We start from the raw sequence: 13,659 nt of genomic DNA on the forward strand, positions 1-13,659 counted from the left end.
TGGACTGGACTTATACAGCAGCACTAGACATATGGCAGCAGAGGACACAACCACTGTGACTGGACTGATGCAGCACTAGAAACCACCACTGGACTGATGCAGCACAACACAGGATCACTGGACTGGACTTATACAGCAGCACTAGACATATGGCAGCAGAGGACACAACCACTGTGACTGGACTGATGCAGCACAAGACACTACCACTGAACTGATGCAGGACACTGAGGACAGAGACACGTCCTCTCTCTACACCCTCCAATGCCGCAGTGAAAATGGCAGCGACGCGCGGCTTCTTATATGGAATCCAAACCCCGCAAGAGTCCGACAGCGGGATGATGACGCTTTGCCTCGTTCTGGTTTCCGAGTCAGGCGGGAAAACCCGAGCCTGACTCAGATCCGGGCTCAGGTACTGAAGTTCGGGGGGTTCGGTTCTCAGCGAACCAAACCCGCTCATCTCTAATATATATATATATATATATATATATATATATATATATATATAAATAATGCTAATGCATGCATGGTAATGTTACCAGTTTAATAACAGCAATGCACTGTAAAAATACAGCATAGTTCTGTATAGAATAAGGTAACATATCTATGTATCATGTATAATTCAAATGCACAGTCTGGAACCTGATAATGAGGAGGAGGTGGGTTCCCCAGGGAGTGGGGCCCATTGGGTGCTTCTTCTGTACCCCTGTGTGCCAGTACGACCCTGAGTTCTGGGAATGGATGGGAGAGGAGGAAGCACATGGTGACAGAAAGTGGGGATCCTTTCCAGTACCTAATTGTCTTTGCAGTCCTCCATCATTGTACTGATAAAAATTACAGATGGACGACCTCCTGTGTTTTGGTTCTAATTTCATCCACAGTGTTTTAGTGTTTAGTGTTTAGTGTTTTAGTTCGAAATTGGTATTTTGGTTTGGTTTAAAATCAACAAAAAATCGATAACTATCGATAAAAGAAAAACCCTATAAATTAAAAACAGCTAAAATCATGGAATTCATGCAATCCAGAACCTGAAAATGTGGATTTAAAATTCGAATTCAAAACTGTGGAAAGATACAAACTGTGACTCGGTTCAGATTGGATCTCCTTGGGAGATCCGGACCAGGTTTTGGTTCAGCTTGGATCCACAAAATTCTGGAAGTTTCAGATTTCAGGAGAACTGAGCACACATCTCTAATAAGAATGGTCTTACTGTACTTACTTCTCCTGTAGTAGACATGGCAGAACATCCATGACAGACTTTCACATGAACCCTCTTACCTGCAGATTGAATAAACCATTTTCAAGGTTCGGCGAACCTTGACTGCAAACAGTGAACCTTAAATGGCAAACAGCCATAACACTGCTAGCAGTTGGCGTTTAAGTCTTTTTTTTTAAAGAACTACTTTACATTCATTAAATATTTGATTTCGTTTTTCTTTATAATGAACACAAAATTCCCCACTAATTTTAACAAGATATGTCAAACTCAAACCTTGTTGAAAAATGACAAATGTACTGAAAATGGCTATCTGTAAACGCAGAGTAACAAATGCAGAACTGCAAGTCTAAATTGGGTTCGCGCAAGATGAACATCCAGGTTGATCAGTGATGTGTGATTGAATTTTGAATCATTTCAAACTTAGAAACATCTCTACCAGCGTATAGTGCTATATTTGGCTAGCCTTGAAATCAGAGATGTGAATGACTAAGTGTGATATTATAGTCTGTTGCTGATTTAGTTTACAAGCTTTCACATACATTTTCATAATGTTGTGTTCGTGTGAAAGAAAATCCTGATCTCTGCTTGTGCCATCAATAGCAATAATTGATACCTTGTCGTCTACTATAATTGCTAGATTCAAAAAATAGTTCCCAGTTCTGTTCTGTTTACAGCAGGGAAAAATGAGTGTAATCGTGATAACATAGTCCCTAAAGCTGGGTGCACATTTGAAGATTTTTTTAATGATTTGCCCGATTCTGACAGATCAGACTGACAAATTGTTAAAATCGTCCAATGTGTACCCAATATATTGCTGACGATTTTGACTTTGCCCATTGAACCTGCATTAAGCTCAATCTGGAGTCACTGCCGGCATCGGCAAGTGTGTATGCCATCATCGGCAAGTGTGCCGCACCTCGCCGAGTCCCGCCAATGTCGTGCTGGGTACACATCGTCTGATGTGTTCCCAGCTTTAAGTCGCATTGTATAAGAGAATGCTTCCTACTGTATAAGAAATCATTTTCAAGAACTGTGAAACTGGATGTTCAGTGTGCAGCTGTGTCTAGTCATTCTGCAAGCAGCTACACTGCAACCAGAAAATTGTAGTACCTCTCAGCAATGTTCAAAGCACACATTTTAATTTATGCATCAGGAAAAAAATGCATTTTATACTGCCTCTGTCATACTTGTTACCTGAGATTGCTTCCTCGATTTGTATCAATATAGGTGCATCAAATAATCTTATTTAATGTAACTGGTCAAATATAATGAATTTAATATTATGGTGTAATGAATGTTCATTGGCCTGAGATGGCGAAAACAAAAAAATAAATATGGGAAAAAAATGCAATATGAAATTTCTGTGGTCCTGAATGCAAGGACCATACAATGTCCACTGGTCTACAGTCTGGGATGTGATACAGCCTTGCTTAGCATTGTCTGCAGCCGAGACTGCTCTGAGATTAATTGCTTGTCACAAGTTTGAAGCCTGAACATTGAACAGATAATGTGTTAAGTCTGTGTCCATTGAGCACTTGATGATATAAGACTTCCCTCTGTCATATCTCTATCTTTCTTTAAAAGTATGTATTTGAGGATAATAGGTGGAAGGAATTTGAGTGAAATATTCTGGTAAGTACAAGAAAAAGTGATATCTGATTTTCCATACAATGTACAGATCGAAAGGACGGTTTAAGTGACAATACTAAGTTAGCAAATACTTTTTCAGGACAATTACATAATTCCGAGCAATATAAAATCATTTTCAGTGGTCCTTTCATCAGTAAACTTTTCCCATTTCTTTGTGATTGAGCCTCAGTGTTCACTTTCTATCACTATCTATACAGAGTCACAGTTGGTGTCTCTCTAGAGTTGAAGGAACTCTATCACTCAGGCTTCATATTTGTACAAATATTGTTGGTAATGAATTATTTGTAAAAGACCACATGTCCGATTTGATGGTTCAACCAAGAATAATTTTATTAACAGCTCGTTGGGGCTTGTTTTTTTGTGGGATATTGTAGCACATATTCTAAAAGCATAACAGGAAAACAGAAAACTATACCATAGCATAATTTCTCCACTAATTACATTGATCCAACATCCCCCCTCCCACTCCCTGTCCCACACCTTCCTTCCCCTCCACCCCCTGTCCCTCCCATATCCCCTCATCCTCTCTATCTTCCCCTCTCCCTCACCCTTCTCTCTCTCTCTCTCTCTCTCTTTCTCTCATTCCAGTGTAAAACAAATCAGTTCCCTTTAGATCCAACTGACAGTGAATCTGGGAAGAGTCATAGAAAATCTGAGTGGGCTATCTTTAAAATTATATTTTTTATATCACACACAGAATTGATTAAAAAAACTATTTAATCTCCCTTGAACAAAAAATGTCTGTGGACTAGATGGCACAGTCCTTAGCTGGTTCACATAATTTCTTGTGGCAGATCACAGAGAGATTCTTCTGGAGTATACTCATCATAATCAGTACCACCGCCATGGAGTGTTCCACAGGGTTCTATACTAACTTCCATGCTTTTGGCAATATACATGCTACCACTGGGGGAAATAATCAGATGTCTTACCAGAACCCAATACCAGCCCTAAATGGCTGTCTTGCTAGGCTCCATGAGTGAATGAGTGCCAGTTGGCTGTGACTGAATCTCAAACAGAGGCCCTCGTGATAGAAGCTCGCTATCAAAGGACAAGAATACAGCTTAGCCAACTAACTGCACTTATGTTCGGGGGTTCAGAATTAGAAAACACTGGACATTTGCATAAACTGGGTGTTGTCCTGGGTTGACATTTAAACATCAGATATCAGCCACAATCAAATCCGCCTTCCTGTATAGCCAGGTACATAGCTAGAATGACATATACATGCATTTGTATCATCAGTCTTATGCTGGGTACACATTAGGCAATATATTGACCATTTGAGCAAATGGCTGATAAGGCAAGGCGGTCGGTGGGTGTGTACCACCGATATATCTGTGAATGATATCCTTCACAGACTTATCGCATTGGCTGTGCAGCATAGCCAATGGCCAATATATCTGAAGATATATTGGCCCATCTGTCTGTGTGTATGGGCGGTCCGCTGATTGCCCATACACTTGCTACCGGGGCTGACGCCCCACTCAGCTGTGACATCAGAACAACATATCAACCATCTGATCTGTAAATGTATATGCTTACTTGCATCTGCAACTCTGTCGGCACAATAGTGAATCCACCAACAGAGTCGACAAGGTGTGTACCCAGCTTTAGTGCCCTCTACCCGGGTCTCCCAGCAAAAGAATTGCACCGCTTACAGATGGTACAAAACCAGCCCCATTCCAGCTGCATAACAGCCATTCTCTACTCCCGGACTGGCTGCCTGTAAGGTAGCAAATCTATTTCATGATTGGCTTACTGACTTTTAATTCCTACATAACCTGGGTCTAATGCCCCATTTGCTTACTGTGGTATGTAAATGAAGGACTAGACAGTACTAGAATCTCCATTAATTCATTTGGGGGTTGAGTTTTAAGCTTTGCAGCTCCGACTCTATGGAATACGCTTCCTTGCATAATTTGAGAGGTCTCTATTCTAGACACCTTCAAAAACAGACTCACGGCTTTCCTGTTTACTTAGCATTACCTTAATGTTCCTTTCAGTTCCTGAAAAAGTTATCCAAATGATTACTTATGCTTTCTGTTAAGCTTATTTTGTATCTTGTGTTTTTTTTTTTAATGCAAAGCACTTTGATTCATATTGGGAGAAAAGTTCTATCAAAAATATAGTACTTAATTGTTGTAAAGATGATCCACATTAATAGGCCGTGTACTGTACAAACATTGTATATATGTACACACTGGTATTATTTCCATTATTCTCAGTCAGTGTGTGTCAGCTAAACAGGAGAGAGCTAAAAGCTTACAGGTAACGTTCATTTGTATGGAGAGATGGGTGTCCAGTACACATGGCCACCTTTGAATGCAGAAGATGGGACATAGACTGGCTAAAGTAGAAAAGATAGCCCAAGAGCATACTAAGTATATACATTTTACTGCAACTAGAAGTCAATAGAACAAATGTATAAGGCCCTTATTTCTGGATTCTTTATACATTCATGCTGGTGCACTACAATGGAGTATTTTCCATTGTAATGTACAATGGCCTCTTTGCACCTGTATAGACGGGTTCACTACGGCTGGCCGGCGGTCGGGCTCCCGGCGACCAGCATCCCGGCGCCGGTAGACCGACCACCGGCTTACCGACAGCGTGGCTGCTCCATTTGTACCCATAGCCACACTGACATACATTGCAGTCTACAAGCTTTATCAGCAGTCTTCCCTGTGTGTTTACATTTTAAATGATGTGATCCATGAACACTATTAACAACATAGGTCCTGATTCGTTGTATACGTAAACCTGGTGGTTTATATACATCTCCGATTGTGGAGTGTCTATGCATGTGCAGGACCCATCCTTCCACAGCATGATTGACAGGCTGTCTCTGTTAGGAGCTAGCCAGGGTGCCCAAAAAGGGGGACTTGTCTCTCCCGTTTTCTGGGAGTGCCGATCCCGCGGTCTGCGTCTTCGGATGCAGGTTTCCTGGCACCGGCATCGGGAACAGCCCGGCCATCCTGCAGAACCTGAGGGTTACACAGATGGGCGATGTTCATGCAAGTGATCCAATGCTGTCTCTTCAGATGCCGCAGCGGATCCCACAAGCATGCAGGAGGCATCTATTTACACAAATTGCCTCCTGCTGCTTATGCTTCAGACAGCCGATGCAGCGGATGTCCATCTCTGAATCATGCCCATGGTTTATAAAGGCCCGTACACACTGGTCGATGTATCGGCCGTTCTCTTGAACGGCCGATACATCGCGGGACCGTCGGCCAGTGTGTACGGGCGATACGTCTGTGAACTCCGTCGTTCACAGACGTATCGCGTCGGCCGCGCAGCACAGCCGACAGCCAATATATCTAACGATATATTGGCGCGTCGCTGTGTGTGTACGGGGCGGTCGTCCGACCGCCCGTACACATGCTGCGGCGGCCGGCGGTGATTGACAGGTGAACTGCCCGCGCCCGCCCGCCCAGTTCATGACGTCAGTCCCCCGACGGATCGGGCTGTGTGTATGCACAGCACACTGCCCGATCCGTACATAGATATATCTGCAGATCAATTGATCTGCAGATATATCTAATAGTGTGTACCCACCTAAGAGCTGCTTGCTTGTGCATTTTTCAGTTATAAGAAGCCACGAGGATAGGCGGGGGCACATAAGCAAATAATTGTTATCTACATGTTGTGTCCATTGTGGATTAATGTATTTATTGGTATTGTCACATTATTTTATTTTCGGATATATCTCTGCTGCTGCTGAATTCTAGTAACAAGGATTTTAATTAAAGTGAATTATTAACAATTATGATAATCAGTGCCTCTCAAACTGGCACCTCCTTTTATCCACTTTTAATATGCAAACCCATATCTGTAGCCAAATAAATGTATCTACCAGTCCCTGGTGGTTTCTTTCCTCAGCTTCCTCCTACTAGTGCTATAATTATGTATGGCACCGCAGAATCAAAGCAGAGTTCAGTACAGTACAAGAACCAGAACAGCTGATACAGTAATGGGCAACAGGCGGTCCACGGGCTGCCATCGGCCATGCAGACTTTGTGGAGACAGATAAAGTACCAGCCAATCCGCTCCTAACTGCCCTGTTATAGGCTGTGTTTGAAAAGTGACAGTTAGGAGCTGATTGGTTGGTACTTTATCTCCGTCCACTTTATCACTGTTCAAGGCTTTGTACATCTGTCCTTTTGCCTGCAGCCCCAGCAAAGTGATCCTCACTTGTCTTGTTTCTTGCTTTCTTATATAGGAGATCACAATCCCTGTTGCCTGCCACTGCTGCCAACAGACCATTACAGCTTGAATTGTTAGTACAAATTGTTATAGTGCAAGATTGTATTTTGAGTGTTTGCGGAGGTATCATGAAGTAATGCTCTATGGGGGCTCATGATGGGTTGATTACTTTGACAAGAGACAAACAACTATACAGTATGGTTCTATGGGGATAATTCAGAGTTGATCGTAGATGTGTTAAATTTGGCACATCTAGAATCATTTACTCTGACATGCGGGGGGACTAGTCCGCCCTGCATGTCAGGCACTACCCAACCCCCCCTGCACAGATGCAAAAGCATCACACAGTGGCAGTGCTTTTGTACTTGACAAGTAGCTCTCTACCTGCGTAGTTCCTGTGCGCTGGCAGAGAGCTACTTGTCGCATCCCGCGCACAGTCCTGGCATGCTTGCGTTGTCCGGACCACGGCCAAACACTGCCGGCCCACCCCTCCCGTCCAGCAAACACCTCTGCCTGTCAATCAGGTAGAGGCGATAGCTGGGCAGAGATGCCGATAGCATCTCTTGCATGCACATGCGCACTGCGGCGCATGCGCAGTTTAGACCTGATTGCCCGCTGTGCGAAAACGCACAGCAGCGATCAGGTCTGAATTAGCCTCAGTGTAGATGAAACTATGGAAGTTATTCAGAGTAGTTAGCAAACCAAAGAAGTTAACACTGCAGGTGGGGCAGATATAACATGTGCGGAGAGAGTTAGATTTGCGTGGGATGTGTTCAAACTGAAATCTAAATTGCAGTGTAAAAATAAAGCAACCAGTATTTACCCTGCACAGAAACAATATAACTCACCCAAATCTAACTCACTCTGCACATGTTATATCTGCCCCACCTGCAGTGCACATGGGCCCTCATTCCGAGTTGATCGCTCGTTAGCTGCTTTTAGCAACAGTGCACACACTAGGCCGCCGCCCTCTGGGAGTGTATCTTAGCTTAGCAGAATAGCGAACGAAAGATTAGCAGAACTGCTCGAAAATCTTTTCCTGCAGTTTCTGAGTAGCTCCAGACCTACTCCTAGATTGCGATCACCTCAGTCCATTTAGTTCCTGCTTTGACGTCACAAACACGCCCTGCGTTCAGCCAGCCACTTCCTTGTTTCCCCAGCCACTCCTGCGTTTTAGCCTGACACGCCTGCGTTTTTTAGCACACTCCCGGAAAACGCTCAGTTTCCACCCAGAAACACCCACTTCCTGTCAATCACACACCGATCAGCAGAGCGACTGAAAAGCGTTGCTCGCCCCTGTGGTGTAAAATTGCTTAGTTTTGTGTGAAATTACTTGGAGCGTGCGTACTGCGGCCTGTATGCATGCGCAGAACAGCTGGTTTTTAGCCTGATCTCTATGCTGCGAAAAACGGCAGCGAGCGATCAACTCGGAATGACCCCCATGGTTTTGCCCAATTGCTAACTTTTTTGGTTTGCTCACAACTATGAATAACCCCCTAATGAATCTTGATGTGATTTACACATTAGTGACCTTGATATGTTTATCTATTTATTATATCCAGCAGCTGATGTATTTTAAATAATCACTTTGATTCTTCACGGACCAATTACTGTAGTCTCGTACCAGGCTCTAACACGTATATTTAAAACAACGTTATATTTTTAAGAGCCTGATCCACCTTGAACCAATTGCTTTAATTGAGCCTGTGAGTATTTTCTCCATCTAAAATGTTCTGTGCCCAAATTCTACTTTTGTTACATCTGTAATAATGATTTATTTGGCTTGTCCCTTAAAAGTCTTGTAAAAAAGGCTGTTACTGCTGCTTACGTACACTGTCAGCAAGGAACAATTAAGGCTCCCTCATGAGACTGCATGTATGCCACTAAATGTCACTAAAGCTATAGACTTTCAGCTGCCAATTAGAACAAATCCCATTAAAACATATTCAGTGTATCTAATTTAGTTATGGATTGCTAACTGCATGGGTGAGACAGGCAGCAGTAAAAGACAGAGCAAAGAGATGGAAGAGACAGCAAGTATCTATTTATTTTAACATTTTGAAACAAATGGCACTTGTACGTGGAATGGTTAAATAGATTGTAAATGAGGAGATGCTTTACATGCATTTTATTGCCTATTATGCATCGTTTAACTGGCTTTAGAACATGACAAATGCCCTCACTACACTGGGAAATAAATGTCTCTGCACCCTGGTTACAATGATATAGAAATGATTTTCTAATATGAATACAAGTGTACATTATAGAAATCTTATTGTGGATGATTGTAATCTCCTGTCAGATTCAAATAGGTACTGGGAACATTTTGTAGAGATTCTGGTCCATGTTGACATAATAGCATCATGCAGTTACTGCAGATTAGTCCCATCCATGCTGCAAATCTTCCGTTCCCCATATTCCAAAGGCAGTGGTGCCCAGAGGGGGCTGGGTGGGGTTAGGAGGTGAGTGGGTACTAATTACCTGGACCCAGGTCTGATGGAGGGGCGCAGTGAGGGCCCAGATCCGTACCCTTACTTGGCAGCAGAAGCTTCAGCTCTTCTCCTCATCCCAGTACACAGCAGCCATCAGCTGAGTTCATGCTGCTGTGTTCTGGGCTGCAGTGTAGCCAGGGAGGCGCTTTAAATAAAAAAAATTCTGTATTTTTTTCTAAGGGTGCATGGCCACGCCTACCCCGATCAGGCCATGTCCCTTGAAAAGTGCCTGGGCCGGGCCCAGCCAGGCTCTCTACTGCCATATCCAAAGGCGTTCTTTAGGTTGAGAACTGATGACTGTGGAGTCCATTGGAGTACACTGAACTCATTGTCATGTTTGTGGGACCAACTTGAAATGACGTGTGCTTTGAGACATGCGAGTACATTTACTAAGAACTGTGGGGGTAATTCCAAGTTGATCGCAGCAGGATTTTTGTTAGCAATTGGGCAAAACCATGTGCACTGCAGGGGAGGCAGATATAACATGTGCAGAGAGAGTTAGATTTGGGTGGGGTGTGTTCAATCTGCAATCTAATTTGCAGTATAAAAATAAAGCAGCCAGTATTTACCCTGCACAGAAATAAAATAACCCACCCAAATCTAACTCTTTCTGCACATGTTATATCTGCCTCCCCTGCAGTGCACATGGTTTTGCCCAATTGCTATCAAAAATCCTGCTGCGATCAACTTGGAATTACCCCCTGTGTTGTCAAAGCAGAGGCTTTTACCAATGTTAACAGTCAATAAGATTAGTTTAGTTTACCATTTTATTTTTGTTGCCATTTTAAAACTCTTTTTGACACCCACTCCTAAGTAAATGTATCCCAAGGTGTAATATCCTGATGAAAGTACCCATTAGAAGATGGGTAGATTGTGGCTATTAAGAGATGCACATGGTCAGCAACAATATTGAGGTAGGCTATGGTATTTAAATGATGACTAGTTGGTACTAAGTTGAATGATGTGTGCCACAAAAACATTGCCCACACCATTATATCACCATGAATTTCTAGCATGAACCATTGACACCAAAGCAGGATGGATTCATGTTTATGCCAAATTCTGACCCAGTCACCTGCAGGTAGCAACAGAAATCAATATTTTTCAGACCAGACATTTTTCCAATCTCAACTGTTTGTTTTGGAGAACATGTGCCCATTTTAGTCTCAATGTTCAGTTCTTAGGGCCCGATTCAGACCTGATTGCTGTTGTGCGAAATCGCACAGTGGCTGATTTTTTAATGACTGCGCATGCGTATGCACTGCAATGCACAGGCGCGATGCCAGACAGCGACAGGATGGTGCGAAAATTCTGATCGTTAGGTGTTCGTAAGGTGATTGACAGGATGAGAACGTTTGTGGGTGGTAACTGACCGTTTTCTGGGAGTGTCAAGGAATCGCAGGCATTCCAAAGCGTTTTCTGTAAGGGTGTGTGACGTCAGCTCCAGCCCCGATCAGCCTGTCTGTATCGCACTGTAGGAGTAAGTCCTGGGTTACGCACAGACTAGAAAAGTCATTCGATGGCGAGTGAGTTGTGAAATTATTTGCAGCTGTCCGCTGTCTGGTGAAGTTTTCGCTCGGTGTACACATGCATTCGCACACTTGCGCGGGGCGGTTTTTCACTCTCTATGGGCGGCAGTTATCTGATCGCAGGTCTGAATCAGGCCCTTAGTTATCAGGAGTGTGATGTTCTACTGCTGAAGCCCATCTAGCTAAAGGATCAACGTGCTCTTCCTTTAGATATGATTTTCTACATACCACTGTTGTAACACATGGTTATATGAATGATTGTCGCATTTCTGTTATCTGACATACAAAACAGTGAATAATGAAGGAAAATGAAATGTGCCATGCCTGATTATTTTTTTGCTCAATACATGGCTGAAGCCAAGATGATTTGGTGAACATATTTTGCATGTTTTTGCACTGTGCATGCTACAGAGAGGAGTGGATGAGACGCAAGTACAAGTGATATAGTGTTGTAAGCAACTCATTTACAACTGCTTGTGATTGGAGGGGCATAACTGAGTGGTTGTACGGCGTTCATATATAGGCAAAGTTCAGAGAGAGCACATTGACAGAATTATGGGTCTGATTCAGAACTGGACGATGCTGCGGAAGCGCTCGCAGGCTGAATCCCGGTGCAGTGTGCACTGTGTGTGCACACACAGTGAGATGCGATGGCATCTCACTTTAGCAATTGCCTCTGTCTGATTGACAGGTAGAGGCGTTCGAGGGGCGGGAAGGGGCATGGCTGTGGCATTAAAGGGGCATCGACTCTGCATCGGGGAGGCGTGGTACAGACAACACAGATGTGTTTGCGGGGCGGGTCTCGGCGACTCTGTGACGTCACATGCAGCCGCTGCAACACAAAACATAGCGGGTAGCCGCCTGTCTTCGCAACTAGGCTGCATAGGCAGAGGGCTACTCGAAACATGCAAAAGCATACCTTCTGTGCGATTCTCTCGCATGTCTGTGGGGGGAGGGGGGGCTGGATCCGGAATGCGGGGTTGACATGCCCTGTTCTGAGCATACCCCCACATGTCTAAGAATTTGATCGTAGATGTGCATTTTTTCGCACATCTACGATCAGGTCTGAATTACCCCCTATATGTGGAGTTGTGTGCATGCACAATTACACCTGTTTTCATATAAATCATTTGTACCAGGGACTGAGTTGGTGCAAGCATGTTCTGATAATGATGATGACTATAAAACCAAGCATTATGGATAGGGAGGCCCGACCTGGGAGATTATTGTTATTATCCTTTATTTATATAGTGCCACAAGGGTTCCGCAGCACCTAACAAAGTAAATATACTATATACATGAGCACACAAGAAAACAGTGGATTACAGTACAAGACAAGTCAAAACAAGTACATGGTATATAAGCATTTCTGCATCAGTGGTCATAGCACTTACATAAGCAGCGTGGTGGCAGAAACCAATGGTTAGGTGCCAGTGAAGGGAACATGGAGTATATGATGGTCTTAGTAGAGAAGCCAAAGTGCGTGAGGGAAGAGTGCACTGCTCATGAGATCTTACAATCTAAAGGGGAGGGGCAGACAGACATGGGTGACACAGATGACAGTGAGCAAGGGACATAGGAGTACATTTACTAAGCAGTGATAAGAACGGAGAAGTGGGCCAGTGGAGAAATTTCCCCATCAACCAATCAGCATCTCTGTATAATTTTATAGTATGCAAATTATAGATGTTACTTCAGTGCTGATTGGTTGCCATGGGCACTTCTCCACTGGCTCACTTCTCCACTCTTATCATTGCTTAGTAAATGTACCCCATAGGGTTAGGATGAGAGACTGCTGGGTTTGGTGAAGAAATGGGTCTTGAAAGCCCTTTTGAAATTTTTTAGAGAGGTGGAGAGTCTGGTAGAGAGTGGGAGAGAATTCCAGAGGTAGGGAGCAGCATGGCTGAAATCTTGGAGGAGTCACTGGGAGAAAGCAATCAGTTGGCAGGAGAGACGGCAGTCTTTAGAGGAGTGAAGAGGGTGTACAAAAGGAGATAAGGTCAGAGATGTAAATGGGAGAGGAATGGGTGAGGGCAAGAATCTTGAATTGGGGTCTGAAGGGGAAGGGGAACCAGTGTACGGCTTGTAGGAGAGGGGAGGAAGACGTAGTATGTTTGGAGAGAAAGATGAGCTGGGCAGTGGCATGGAGGACAGATTAGAGTGGAGAGAGGCGGATATCAGGAAAGCAGACGCAAAATCTACATATGGGTAAATATGCACATTTATTTCCAAACAATACAGGAGCTATTGTGGCTGACTTGTGTCTCTTCTGCATCTGTTCCTATACGTCTATATGTAGACAGGGCCGTCTTTTCGTATGGGCTCAATGGGCTCTTGCCCAAGGGCCCCAGGAGTAAAAGGGCCCTAGACTGATAGCTGAGGGTCCACTCTTTCCAGGGGTACCAGATTTTTGAAAATCGGCCCTGGGGAACCGGAGATATCTGACTTCAAAGCAGTGGTCCCCATCCAAGCCTGTTAATTGCTCTTCCCAGCCAGATATCTCGAGTTTTGTCTAACTTAGAGATTTTCTGAGGGTATACTCCAAAAGCTGAGACTCTCCCCT

At 43.8% G+C, this 13,659-nt stretch overlaps 1 protein-coding gene across 1 annotated transcript in view; it reads left to right on the forward strand.

Annotated features, from left to right (window-relative positions):
* Positions 1-13,659, forward strand: part of LOC134911749 (bifunctional protein GlmU-like) — a 64,487-nt gene that overhangs the window by 41,562 nt on the left and 9,266 nt on the right. The window lies entirely within an intron of this gene.

This window comes from Pseudophryne corroboree, chromosome 4 (assembly GCF_028390025.1).
Source record: "Pseudophryne corroboree isolate aPseCor3 chromosome 4, aPseCor3.hap2, whole genome shotgun sequence".
Lineage (NCBI taxonomy): Eukaryota > Metazoa > Chordata > Amphibia > Anura > Myobatrachidae > Pseudophryne > Pseudophryne corroboree.